The sequence below is a fragment of the Mauremys reevesii genome, linkage group 16, assembly GCF_016161935.1.
Source record: "Mauremys reevesii isolate NIE-2019 linkage group 16, ASM1616193v1, whole genome shotgun sequence".
Taxonomy (NCBI): Eukaryota; Metazoa; Chordata; order Testudines; family Geoemydidae; genus Mauremys; species Mauremys reevesii.
In genome coordinates this window covers 13,136,483-13,149,712 of record NC_052638.1, presented here as the reverse complement: position 1 = coordinate 13,149,712, position 13,230 = coordinate 13,136,483, and the positions used below count along the sequence as shown (strand labels likewise).

The following is a 13,230-nucleotide window of genomic DNA, read 5'->3' as shown; positions in this document are numbered from 1 at the left end:
CGCTGGTATTCAGAATCTGATCTGCAGACTTTAGTAACCTTGTGTTGGATCTGGGTGGACTAGGATTCAAAAATTGCCAGTGATGGAGAATCCACCACAACCCGACATAAACTGTTCCAGTGGTTAACTACCTGACTGTTCAAAATTTATGCCTTAATTCCAGCTTAAATTTGTCTAGATTCAACTTCCAGCCATTCGATCGTGTTAGCTCTTATCTGCTATATTGAAGAGCTCTTTATTAAATATTTGTTCCCAATGTAGGTTCTTGTAGAGTGTGTTCCAATTCACCCCTTAACCTTCCCTTTGTTAAGCTAAATAAATTGAACTCCTTGAGACCATCACAATAAGGTACAGACACACATGTTTGACGATGAGGAAGTAATGAAAGCCTCTAACCAAAGCTATGGATAAAGAGCAGATAAGGGAATTCTGGAAAATGTGAACATAAGCAAATTAGCAAATATACATGACATGCATCTTAAGGTATTAAGCAAATTGGCAAACAAACTTACTAAACCACAGGCAATTGTTTTGAATGATGTAGTGGAGGAATGGATAAAGACAAGCATGGTACCAGTTTTCAAGGAGGCAAGAGTGATAAGTTTACCAGGCTTCAACACTAGTGAAATAATGGAATAAAACATTAAGAACATCATCATTAAGCATCTGAAGGATAAAGGAACCATGAGCAATAAGCAGCAAGGGTTTACCCATAATGGATCATCAAGGACACAATAGGAGAGCTCACCGAGAAGAAGAATGTTGTGTGACAGAGTTAGTACTACTTTCACACACGTTGGATTTTCCTGGCATAATGCTTGTTAGCATCCTTGACTTTCCTGCTCTGAGCTCCTCTTCTAGTTACAGGACTGGAGATATGCCATGTCAGAGGCAAAGAATGCAACTCATTGAATTCTATCAAACTCCGCTCTAGGTCAATATAGGTCGATTTATGTTTCTAGTGAAGACATGCCCTAAGTAAGCTCACGTCATTAGACCCCCACTGACTTAGGCAAGCCAGCAACATGTCCCTGAATTTAAAAAACATCAGCAGCTTATAACAGTTTGGGTGCTCTTCTAGCACCTGTAATTTGTGGGTATATTAATATTAGTGTAAAAGAGCTTGGTACGTGGTGTATGAACTGGATGGAATGCCAGGGCTATGTTTGCCTGTGCTCTGTCTTTTTCTGGTTTGGAGCTGTGCTGAGGAGGTCAAAGATACACAGTTCTGGGGAGCAAGATGTCCTGGAACAAACTCCAGCAGTGGGGATAGTGCAACCTCTGAGAGTTGATTATGACAAAAGTTTTAAGAAAATGCATCACCTTAAAATAGCACCTGGGTCTGTAACACTATCAAAGAAAATGCATTCAAATCCATTTCCATCAAGTAGCTTCTCAAATTGTGGATGGACCAATTATTATCACCTTGAAATTGATATCTGGTTTCTGTTGTTCATGCCAAACAAGTTATTACAATATGCCACCTAGGTCTGGCTCGTCACCAGACCGGCAAATTGAATGTTGCACGGCCTTTGATTATATTATATTATTTTTCTGCATGGAAGTGTATTGAAGAACTGTAATTTTTACACATAGGGAACAAAACTTTAGAGACTGCATCCAGGAATTACTGTACTACAGGAGGTGAAATAATCATACCAACCCTTCCCCAAATTTGTTGAATTTGAGAGACCAGTCTGGCTGAGACAGGAAGATAAAAGACAAAGATGCCATATGAGAGGACACTGCAGTATTTCTAACCCAACAAGAAAGAAGAATTAGAATGAGACTTTTCAAATGAGACTTCTAGCCTCCTTTTAGGATAAAAACTTAGCTCAGTATATATCCCATACTTAACTGGACTTGTGATTTTTCTGTAGTTTTCCTTCAGTAACTGGCAGCATAAAGACTGATTTCACAAAGATGGTCCAAGCTGCACTTTAAGATGCTGGTTATCAAGACATTAAGCCAGAAACGACTATTCTATTCAAGCAACAGTTCTTCATGTAAAAAGCAAAACAAAAACCCAGAGCACGTCTACAAATCTTTCATATTATGCCAACTAAAATTTCAGTTCTTATGTGGCAAGTTGAAAAAGTTGCTCAACAACCACAATGGTGTTTAATATGTAGAAAAACAGCTGCTTGGGAGGAGTAAACATATTCATTTCCATTAAGTGTTTAGCCCCAAAAAGCAATGAAATTATGCTAATAGACAGTACTGGCAAATAAGTTGTATGCACAACAGGAAATCAGCACTGATTATGTAGGTGCAAAAAAGTTGGCAGAGTAATCAGAATATCTTTGATACAAATCATCCAGTGTGTAAAAAGGACACAATTATTACAACATGAGACAACTAAGTTTTGAGTGCACAATTCTTAGTGGATAAAGGTGATTGCTATGAAATATCAGGCTTGATGTAAAAAAAAAAAGAGGATTGTACTTAATTTAACAGCGGTAAAACGCTTTGGGGTTTTCAGGTGTCTATCCCTTAAGTCCACTAGACTTAAAGATGAGTGGTTCTTTAAAACCAATGTAATCAAATAAAAGGTTCTTCTGATCCCAAAGGACAAGCCACACACCCAGATCAATATACAACTCAGATTTTACCCAATAATCACACTGTTGCCAATCCTTTAGTATCTAAAATCTAAAGGTTTATTTATAGAAAGAAAGATAGAAAGAAGAGAGTTAAAATTGGCTAAAAGAATCAAATACATACAATAAAGGCAAAGTTCTTGGACCAGGTTTGTAGCAGTGATTGAATAAACTGCTGGCTTGCTAAGTCTCTGGTTGCTTCCAAATCATTGGGATGTCCTCTGTCCCTCAGTCAGAATGCTCCCATTAGTGTAAATCCATAGTCCAGAGGTTTGAGCAGGAAAGAGGCAAAATGGAGATGTTTCCAAAGCCTTTTATAACTTCTCTCAAGCGAAGAGAAACCCATTGTTCTCATTGTGGAAAATTACAGGTAGCAAGATGGTATTTGAAGTCACATCGGCAAGTCACAGGTCCATGCATGATTTCACTTAGGCACAGCAGAAGCCATTATCCACACTCTAGTTGTTCACATGAAAGTCCATCAGGCGTGGATGGGTGTCTTCCATGGTCCATTGTGAGTTCACTGTTCCTTGATGGGCCACTTAACTTGAATAGTCCCTTCAAGATGTGTAGGCTAAATACCTTGTGGGCATTACCACAGGAGCAAACATATTTGAAATACAGGTATAGAGCCAATACTCATAATTTCAAGTACAAAAATGATAAGATTATGCTGTTTGTATGCATTTATTCAGCGAATCTTAACTTTTCCATAGACATCTTACTATTTGACATACTTTCTCTGAGATTTGTTGCAATTCTATAACAGTGGTAGCAACAATGATCTACATGGTCTTCACTGTGATGGATGCACAGCCCTTCAGTCTTAGGGTTTGGCTACACTTGCAGGTGTGCAGCGCTGGGAGTTACAGCTGTCTTCGTACAGCTGCGTAGGGAAAGCGCTGCAGTGTGACCACATTTGCAGCATTTGCAGCGGTGTTGGGAGTGGTGCATTATGGGCTATCCCACAGAGCACCTCTTCCCATTCTGGCGCCGTGGGTTGTGGGAAGGGGGCGAAGGGAGTGGGTCATTCTGCTTCCTGTCCCAACGCCCCGTGATGCATCGCTTCACATCCCAGCAATTCCTGTTTTTCCATCCACGTTTGGCGCCATCTTGACTCTCTCAACAGTTTCTGTGCAGCGTGATTTCTGTGGGAAATGGAGCCCGAACTGCTGAGGAATATGCTGTCGAGTCTCGCCAGCACATCACGTTTGGCAGTTGAGCTATTCCTTAAGATCCAAAGTGATGAGGAGTCCGATGATGATAGTGAGTCGCGTGACGCGTACGACACGAAATTGCTTGTGGCATTCACGGAAATGCTCAGCACCATGGAACACCACTTTTGGGCTCAGGAAACAAGCACTGAGTGGTGGGATCACATTGTCATGGAAGTCTGGGATGACGAGCAGTGGCTGCAGAACTTTCAGATGAGAAAAGCCACTTTCATGGGACTGTGTGAGGAGCTCGCCCCCACCCTGCGGCACAAGGACACGAGATTGAGAGCTGCCCTGCCGGTGGAGAAGCGGGTGGCTATTGCAATCTGGAAGCTGGCAACTCCAGACAGCTACCAATCGGTCGCAAACCAGTTTGGAGTGGGAAAGTCGACCGTTGGAATCGTGTTGATGCAAGTTTGCAGGACCATTAATCGTATCCTACTAAGAAGAACCGTGTGCAGGACATTGTGGATGGCTTTGCACAAATGGGTTTCCCTAACTGTGGAGGGGCGATAGATGGGACACATATTCCTATTCTGGCACCACCCCACCTAGCATCCGAGTACGTTAATCGGAAGGGGTATTTCTCCATGGTTCTCCAGGCGCTTGTGGATCACCGTGGGCATTTCATTGACATTAACACAGGCTGGCCCGGAAAGGTGCATGACACATGCATCTTTCAGAACACTGGCCTGTTCAGGAAGCTGCAGGCAGGGACTTTTTTCCCAGACCAGAAGATCACAGTAGGGGATGTCGAAATGCCCATTGTGATCCTTGGAGACCCTGCTTACCCGTTAATGCCGTGGCTCATGAAACCATATACAGGGAACCTTGACAGGAGCAAGGACCGGTTCAACTACAGGCTGAGCTGGTGCCGAATGACTGTGGAGTGTGCTTTTGGCCGTTTAAAGGGGTGCTGGCGATCTCTGTATGGGAAGCTAGACTTGGGGGAAAGCAGCATCCCCGCGGTTATATCCGCGTGCTGTACCCTCCATAATATTTGTGAAGGGAAGGGTGAAAGATTCAGTCAGGCATGGACCTCCGAGGTTCAACGCCTGGAGGCTGAATTTGCACAGCCAGAGAGCAGGGCTACTAGAGAGGCCCAGCACAGGGCTGCAAGGATTAGGGATGCCTTGAGGGAGGAATTTGAGGCTGAAAACCAACAGTAATGTTAGTAGGAATCTGTGTTTCCTAAGCTGATTTACGGTGCCTGTTTCTTTCCTGGGCTAAGGTATCTTTGACTTTCTGCAATAATAAAGACTGTTTTCAAAGCCAAGAATTCATTTATTGAAAAGAAAATTACTTTATTGACAGACACACAACTTTTTGGGAACCTAAAATGGCAGGGGGGTAGGGGTGGGGAACTGTACAGTCACAGGTTTGAATATGTCCTGTCTGGAGTGCTGTGCAATGACTGCTGCACTTCAGGATGCCTATACTGCATGGTGATGGGGGTTGCGTGCAGAGGGTAAAGGTCGTAGTTCTCAGGGCTGGTTGGTGAACGTACAGGTGTTGGAGGCAGCTGGTGGTGGTAAGAACCTGGATGCTGGGGAAGGGGGTTTTGAGCTGACATTGGGGCACAAGGGAAAGAGCTTTGGGACGGGGAGGGGCGGGCGGTGGCGGTAGTGCTCCGCCTGCATGGCTACAAGCACCTGGATAGAGTCCGCTTGGCGCACCATGATGCTTATCAGCTGCTTTGTGCTTTTCTTCCTGTCCGCTGCATTTTCCTTGTGGATCCTGCTTTCCCTTTCCCTCCAGTCCTGCACGTTTTGATTCTCTGTGACAGAGTGCTGCATAACTGCTTGCAGCAGGTCTTCTTTGCTTTTTCGCAAAACTTCTTCCGGAGGTTTTGTAGTCTGAGACATTGCTAACACGGGCAGCCGAGATCTCAAGGTTGCTTCTATAAAGGCGAAAAATGCAACACTTAACAGAGGCAGCATTGTTTATACCAGACAGTTATTCCCACACTAACAGTCTTCACAATAGCATAATTTTCCCATCCCAAAGAGAGTGCACATAACCCACGGGAGTCCCGAAATGGTGAGTAAGGGGGACTGATTGCTTCAGGGCTGTACTGTCCTCGGGGTTTCTGTGCATTGGGGAAAGCAAACAGCTGCAGGGGGCACCTACACTGAACACTATCCCAACATTTTCCACAGGAGTTGATCCTGGAAGATATCTCGCTGCTGGGAAGCGCGGGTGGGTCTTCTACAGCAATGCAGATTCTGCCCTGGCCCCATGCAGCTTGCCTGTGTGCAGCAATGGTCCCCCCACCCCTCGCAGCACAGTGGCACAGACGCATTAGCCTGACTGGGACAAGGACCACAGTGGCTCTCCCAATAATTGGAGATATATACCAATCTCCTAGAACTGGAAGGGACCTTGAAAGGTCATCGAGTCCAGCCCCCTGCCTTCACTAGCAGGACCAATTTTTTTTTGCCCCAGATCCCTAAGTGGCCCCCTCAAGGATTGAACTCACAACCCTGGGTTTAGCAGGCCAATGCTCAAACCACTGAGCTATCCCTCCCCCGATAAACTTGCACAAGCACATTGCCCACGCTCTGACTGAAACTTTTGAAGAGATTACCGAGGCCGATTACCGCGACGTGATAGACCACATCAATGCGCTATTCTGCATCTAGGCATGCATGCATGCAGCCCTAACCCTCCCTCCTCTCCCGAAAAATTTCCATCATGAAAATAAAAGCCGCTTACCGGGAACCCGCTCCTCTGTTTGTCCTCCACCAAGTACCGGCTGCTGCGACTGGCTACCTTCCTCCTGGCTTGAGAAGAGCTCCTGGCTGCATGCCTCCAGGGACTCCGGGGTGTCTCCCCCCACCCCAGTACCCTCACTCTCACTTTCCTCCTCCTCCTCCTCCTCCCCCCGCTCTGAAGTGTCCATGGTGGTCCTCAGAGTGGAGGTGGGGTCACCCGCAAGTATCGCGTCCAGCTCTTTGTAGAAACGGCAGGTCGTGGGGGCAGCACCGGAGCGGCTGTTTCCCTCGTGGGCTTTGCAATAGGCACTCCGCAGCTCCTTCACTTTAACCCTGCACTGCAGCGTGTCCGGGTCATGGCCCCTTTTCAGCATGGCCCTTGATATCTGCCCATAGGTATCGTAATTCCTACGGCTGGAGCGCAGCTGGGACTGCACAGCTTCCTCCCCCCAAACACTGATGAGGTCCAGCAACTCGCCATTGCTCCATGCTGGGGCTCGTTTGGCGCGTGGAGGCATGGTCACCTGGAAAGATTCACTGATTGCACTCCACACCTGGCTGAGCAAACAGGAAGGGGATTTTTAAAATTCCTGGGGCATTTAAAGGGCGGGTCTGATGGTTGGTCACCTGAGGCCAGGGCAGTAGAGTTCGAACTGATGAGCAGAGTGGCTGAACAGGCATTCTGGGATACCTCCGAATACGTCTGGAGGCCAATAACAGCGCTTTTGGTGGCCACACTGGCGGAGCAGTGCTGCATCACCAGCGCTGCAGTCGTTATTCCCCAGGCCGAGGTGGAGTATAGCCAGTGCTGTAGCCAGGGAGATACAATGCTGTATGTGCCTTGCAAGTGTGGACGGTGAGTGAGTTGCAGCGCTGTAAAGCCACTACCAGCGCTGCAACTCTCCAGTGTAGCCAAGCCCTTAGAATAAAATGGTACCTGATCGAACACACAATAGATATCCACAGTTAGAAATGATCAGATTCACAAACAGAAACTTCTCTTTCCATAGGTGCCGATTTCTCCTGGCGCCGGTGGGTGCTTGACCCCCTTCTGCCCCAGGCCCCAACTCCACCCCTGCCCTGTCCCCTCCTACACTTGTCTATGTAAAATAGGTACATCATTTACATTATGTACTAGAACTCCCATTATAAGCCTGCATTCATTCCTAACTATTGATTTCAGTGGTGTCACATCAGAGATGAAGATGTTGGAATGATCACCTGTTGGAATGATCTAATACAGGGTGCACCAAACCTTATGAATATTAATTGGTAGACAGTGGGGACAAAAACTAATAGTTCCCTCTTAGTATTTATTATTCTGTGCAATAATTTAGCATGGAAAACAGGCAACAGCCTGCAGCTGTGATTGGTTTACTAGTCAATGACCTGAGATGAAGACAATGGCCTTTGCTCCAACATAGTTAACCTTAAGAAAGAGGAGTACTTGTACCTTAGAGACTAACAAATTTATTTGAGCATAAGCTTTCGTGGGCTAAATCCCACTTCATCGGACACATGCAGTGGAAAATACAGTAGGAAGATATATACACACAGGAGAAAATGAGAAAAATGGGTGTTGCCATACTAACTATAATGAGAGTAATCAATTAAGGTGGGTTATCAGCAGGAGAGAAAAAGCTTTTGTAGTAATAATCAGGATGGCCCATTTCCAACATTTGACAAGAAGGTGTAAGTAGCAATGGGGGTGGGGAATTAGCATGGGGAAATAGGTTTTACTTTGTGTAATGACCCATCCACGCCCAGTCTTTATTAAAGCCTAATTTAATTTAATTTAACCTTAGGAATTACAGTTTTTATTATGGGATGCTTAGAAACTTTATTTAATGCTTTAGCTAACTAGGTCTTTTCATTCTGAAGATTCAAAGTAAATGTATAGTAAATTGTTTTGAGGATAATATTTTCAAGAGTTAATGGAAAGAGGCAATATAGGATTTGGAGACGGTTCATCAGTTTGCAACTGAAGAGAAATTAGTAACAGGATTTTCTAAGGTAATTTACAAGATGTACCGAAGTTTGAGATACCTCGAACAGTGCAGTTTCAATCAATTCCAGTTGCAGAAACTCCAGCTAAAGTATCAAATTAATCTTGTTGCCAAGAAACAGTTCCATTTTCTGCCTCCCTTGATCACTATCTTGTTAGAACATGTTCTTTCCGGTGTGTGCCCTGTCCTGTTCTCCTAGGAAACCCGTTAGTCACTAACTCTTGATTGTGTGGAGTACTTTGGGCGGATGTGAGTGTAGGCAGCTGTGCTGTGACAAATAAGTTCCTCTATTAGTCCCCATCGAGGTGAGAGACTGCTTAGCCCACAGTCTTCTAGGGTTCGTTCTATGCTTAAATCTTCTATGGGAGTGACTATCAACCTTTCCAGACTACTGTACCCCTTTCAGGAGTCGGATTTGTCTTGCATACCGCAAATTTCACCTCACTTAAAAACTACTTGCTTACAAAAATCAGACATAAAAATACAGAAGTGACTGTTACTGAAAAATTGCTTACTTCCTCATTTTTACCATATAATTATAAAATAAATCAACTGGAATATAAATACTGTACTTACATTTCAATGTATAGTATATAGAACAGTTGTACTGACTTCACTAGTACTTTTCTCAATGAGTCAATGTACCCCTGGGATACCTCTGCGTATCCCTAGGGTTATGTGTGTCCCTGGTGGAGAACCACTGTTCTATGGAGTGTTTCATATTGAGTACTTGGAACGCACATTTCATTAACACCTTTGCTATAGTATGCTATATTCTCTCTCTGATACTCTGAGTAGTTTATGCCCTTACCTAAGTCCAACCTGAGTGATGCAAGGAATAGGCATGGTCCTGCTGACACAAGAATATCTGAGTGAAAAGCATTAGGATTAGAGTATTTCAAAACTCACTACCATATGCTGTTTTGCAGCACATATGACTAAATCTGAAGCCTGATTCACATTGGAAGCAGAGTAATAAAAACAGTAATGGAAAAAAAATACAAACCGTAATAATTTGTCCTATGAAAATTCATTCTCCACTTATGCAGAGACATTCAGCACATTTGCTATGCATGCAAATCACTGCTTTAGGAAAACTGCTGCATTTAGTTAAGTGAAACCTAAGAAACATTATCCATAAACCCTAAAACCAAGAAATGGATAATAAGATGAAGTATGGTGACAGAAAACACTCACCTCCTCAAGACCAGGCAAGGAAGCCAATCAATACTTTATTTGCAACAACCCAGAGGCCTCTCAGCAACTCAAGTGAATCAAAATTGAAAAATTCACACAAGTCCCAGTGAACACAGTATGTTTAGTTTTGCACAGGTCTAGCTGAGGACCCAAAAATGATGGAACTGAACAACGTTACAAATACATTTGCAAAGTTCAAGATTTCATTTAGCATGTTTTACTGTACTCAGAGTTATATACAGAAGTTTAACTCCTTGAATGATTTGTAATAGTTAATGAGTGTCTTAATTAGCTACTACTTGTACCTTGTTTTGAAGATGTATAGCACTGTAAATGCTAAAATTTAGGGCTTGACTACACTAGAAAGTTTTGCTTTAACTATACTAATACAGGTAAAGCAGCAAAACCCTTCTTGCATGGACACAAGCTATCTCTACACTTCCAGAGTTTTTGCGCTGTTGGTTTCAACTGTGATAGTGAACTGGTGAAAGAAAAGCACTGGTTTGTGTACTCACTTAGTTCCATGGGCGTCAGAGAGGGTTTACATTTGCAGCACTTCCATCCCCGGTGAGAGCAGTGCACTGAGGACTGCTATCCCACAGTGCAGCTCTCTCCATTTTGACAATAGGTCTTGTGGGAGGTGGGGGGTGATCACAGGGCATCTTCTCCCCAAACACTGATCAGCTCCAATAGCTCAGCATTGCTCCAAGCAGGGGATCATCTGCTCCATGGAGCAGCCATTGTCACCTGGCCAGATGATAAGTGAGCCCTTGCAAAGAAAACAGGAAGGGGAGTTTCAAAGTTCCCAGGGCTTTACAGCGAGAGGGGTGTCTGTCTGTTTACCTGGTGTCAGAGCAGCAGAGCTGCTGGCCAGAGTGGTCACCTAGGCACTGTGGGATATCCTGCGGAGGCTAAAAGCTCTGTAAACAGGAGAAACGTGTCTTCACTTGCACATCACCGGTAAGAACTGTACGCCGCTCATGGAGGTGGTTTTCTTTTTGTGGTGAAACTTCTGAGTTTCAAAGCAAAAAGTCATTGGCAAGTGTAGATGCTTCCACGGTTTCTGCACAAAAAAGGGAATTTTTCCACTTTAAATGGCAAGTGTAGACATGCCCACAGTTATACTGGTATAAGAGTGCTTATAGCAGTATAGCTCATTCCAGTACAGGAACCAAAACAAACGATTCTGGTACAAGGTACCTTTATACAAATATAACTACATCCACCCTGGGGCTTTTACTGGTATAACCATACTAGCAAATAAATAAATAAAATTATTAGTTATTATTATTATTATACTTCTCTAACACACTGGTAAAACTTCTAAGTATAGACCAGCCTTTATTCCCCGTGGTGGGCTTGCAGTTCTTACTGCTGCAAAATTCTCTATCACAGAACTATGTGTTATGTTGGATTAGGCATCTTGTGCCTTCTGCTTGCCATTGCTTTCATTTCACTAGGCCAGACTGAATTGGTCTGGTGTGAAGAGGCACGTGAAGGCCCACATGAGCCCCTTGGGCAACACACTGTGATAACAAGCCAACATATGATCTGTTAGCTTTCAGAGCCATCACTTCCTTTTGCTCATCTGGGTCCTCAAGGATGTTGAGTTGCCAAAAGCCACAGGCCATGCAGCTGTCAAGAGCCATCTCCACTTTGCTCTGCAACCCAGCCATGCCAGTAGGCATGTTGCCACTGGCTATTGCCCTTTCCGCAGTGCTCTGAAACCCCTGAGAGGTGAAGAGCAGAGTATGCGGGGCAGTTAATGCGCTTCAAGCGTCTTTAACCTTCCACAGCTTTTTACACTCATTCTTCCACAGTTCTTGAGAGAGAGCCTTTCGCTTTGAGCAGCTCCTTTTCTCCATCCCACCCAGGTAATGCCCTGTTTCACCTAGCCATGGGTTGCTTTTTTGTGGAGAAAGAAAATACAACTGCTCAGACAGCATACTGCGTTATCATTTCCCTCATCCTCCAGACCCCCAAATGACTGTCTGATGTTATGCATCCTTTCACACGACACGGTGCCAGCAATGGTCCCTGCAGCTTTCAGTTAAGAGAAAGAGCCAGACAAACAGGACGAAGTTTTGAAAGTCAGTAGACAAAGACAGAGAGGGATGATCTCCTTATGGTTCTCCAAATTGTATTTAATGCTAAAAAGTCCGTCACTCTTCCAGCAATGGGAGACAGACAGAAAGCAATAGGCCATTTCCTTTAGCTTCCCTCCAGAGGATGATTCTTATGCAATCTCTCAATTTCATGCCTCCTCTAGTGCCTTGACAAAAGTGGATCTGAGACTTGTACCTACACCAATCAAGACAAAAACCAAGTGTGAACTGGCAACTAGGCCTCAAGTCTTTACAAAATGTGCAGCCTCAGCTCCAAGGATCCTCAAGTGGTAAGAGAGGAATTTGTTTCTCATCTTGACCTTGACCTTTGTTGTTGTTTTTTGGGGGGGGTTTGAAGTCGTCCCAGTAATCGTCTCAAAATGTCTGATTTTAATGTATTTCTGTTACTTGCAAAGAAATCCTACATGCTGGCTATGCAATCAGTTAACAGGGAGCAAAGAGGGTTCCTTTTGTAGGATTCTTCCCCGTAGGAAAGAGAGGTCTAATGAGTTTAAAAGTAAATGTATTCATGATATTGCACCCTATAGGTCTTTGACTCTCCAGATCCCAGATAATACACAACTTGTGCTGCCTCATGTCACCACATGGGGCCATCCTAAATGCTGATGTGAACAAATCAGACATGAAAGGCACTACAATTATATGCCAACAGCTAGCCACACCAAAATCATGCTCATGTTAGCATTGCCTGTGTGCTAGAATAAGTGCATACAAAAGCCACGTTCTCACAGACCACCTGGGGGAACTATAGTGAAATACAGTCATGACTAATAAAATAAGGAAAGTTATTTTACCAAAAATGTAAACAATTTCCTCATGTGAAGGATACAGGAATTGAATAAGCAGAAAACCACTTGAAGTAACAAGAGCAAGAAATATCTGTTTGCACTGATCATGGTAACGGAGTGGATTTTATAAACTTTTGTGAGGCATTTGACTTAGATGCACATGACATTCTGATTAAATAATGTGAACGATAAAATACCAATACAGCACAAGTTAAATGGATGAAGAATTGGCTATCTGTGGAAGACACAAAGATTGATGATAAATTATGAGGACAGGACAATCAGAAAGAGTGATCTGGTTCATTTAGTAAACTGGACTTATTCAAACCAAATGTGTTCCAATAAAGTCAAATGCAAAGTTATGCATCTAGGAACAAGGCTATACCTATAGAATGCAGAACTGTATCCTGGAGCACAGTGATGAAAAAAAAATTTAGGGGGGGGATGGAAAAAAGCAACAGCAGGTGCTCTTTAGTGTGTGTAATGTTAAAAAAAAAGGATATGCAATTCTTGAATGAGGAGAGAGGAGGTGATTTTACCTCTGTATTTGGCATTGATGGGAACCAATACAGGAATACTGAGTCT

The 13,230-nt window shown here is 43.8% G+C and overlaps 2 protein-coding genes across 7 annotated transcripts in view; one reads left to right on the top strand and one right to left on the bottom strand.

Moving 5' to 3' along the window:
• The window catches only part of LOC120384298 (dipeptidase 2-like), a 100,578-nt gene that overhangs the window by 71,327 nt on the left and 16,021 nt on the right, over window positions 1-13,230 (bottom strand). The gene's annotated exons all lie outside the window — the stretch shown is intronic.
• LOC120384299 (galanin receptor type 1-like) overlaps window positions 12,000-13,230 on the top strand; it is a 68,924-nt gene continuing 67,693 nt past the window's right edge. For all 4 annotated transcript variants that reach the window (XR_005588741.1, XR_005588742.1, XR_005588743.1 and 1 more), the window contains exon 1: window positions 12,000-12,126. The gene's annotated coding sequence lies outside the window, so the exon portion shown is untranslated. The remainder of the gene's footprint in view (window positions 12,127-13,230) is intronic.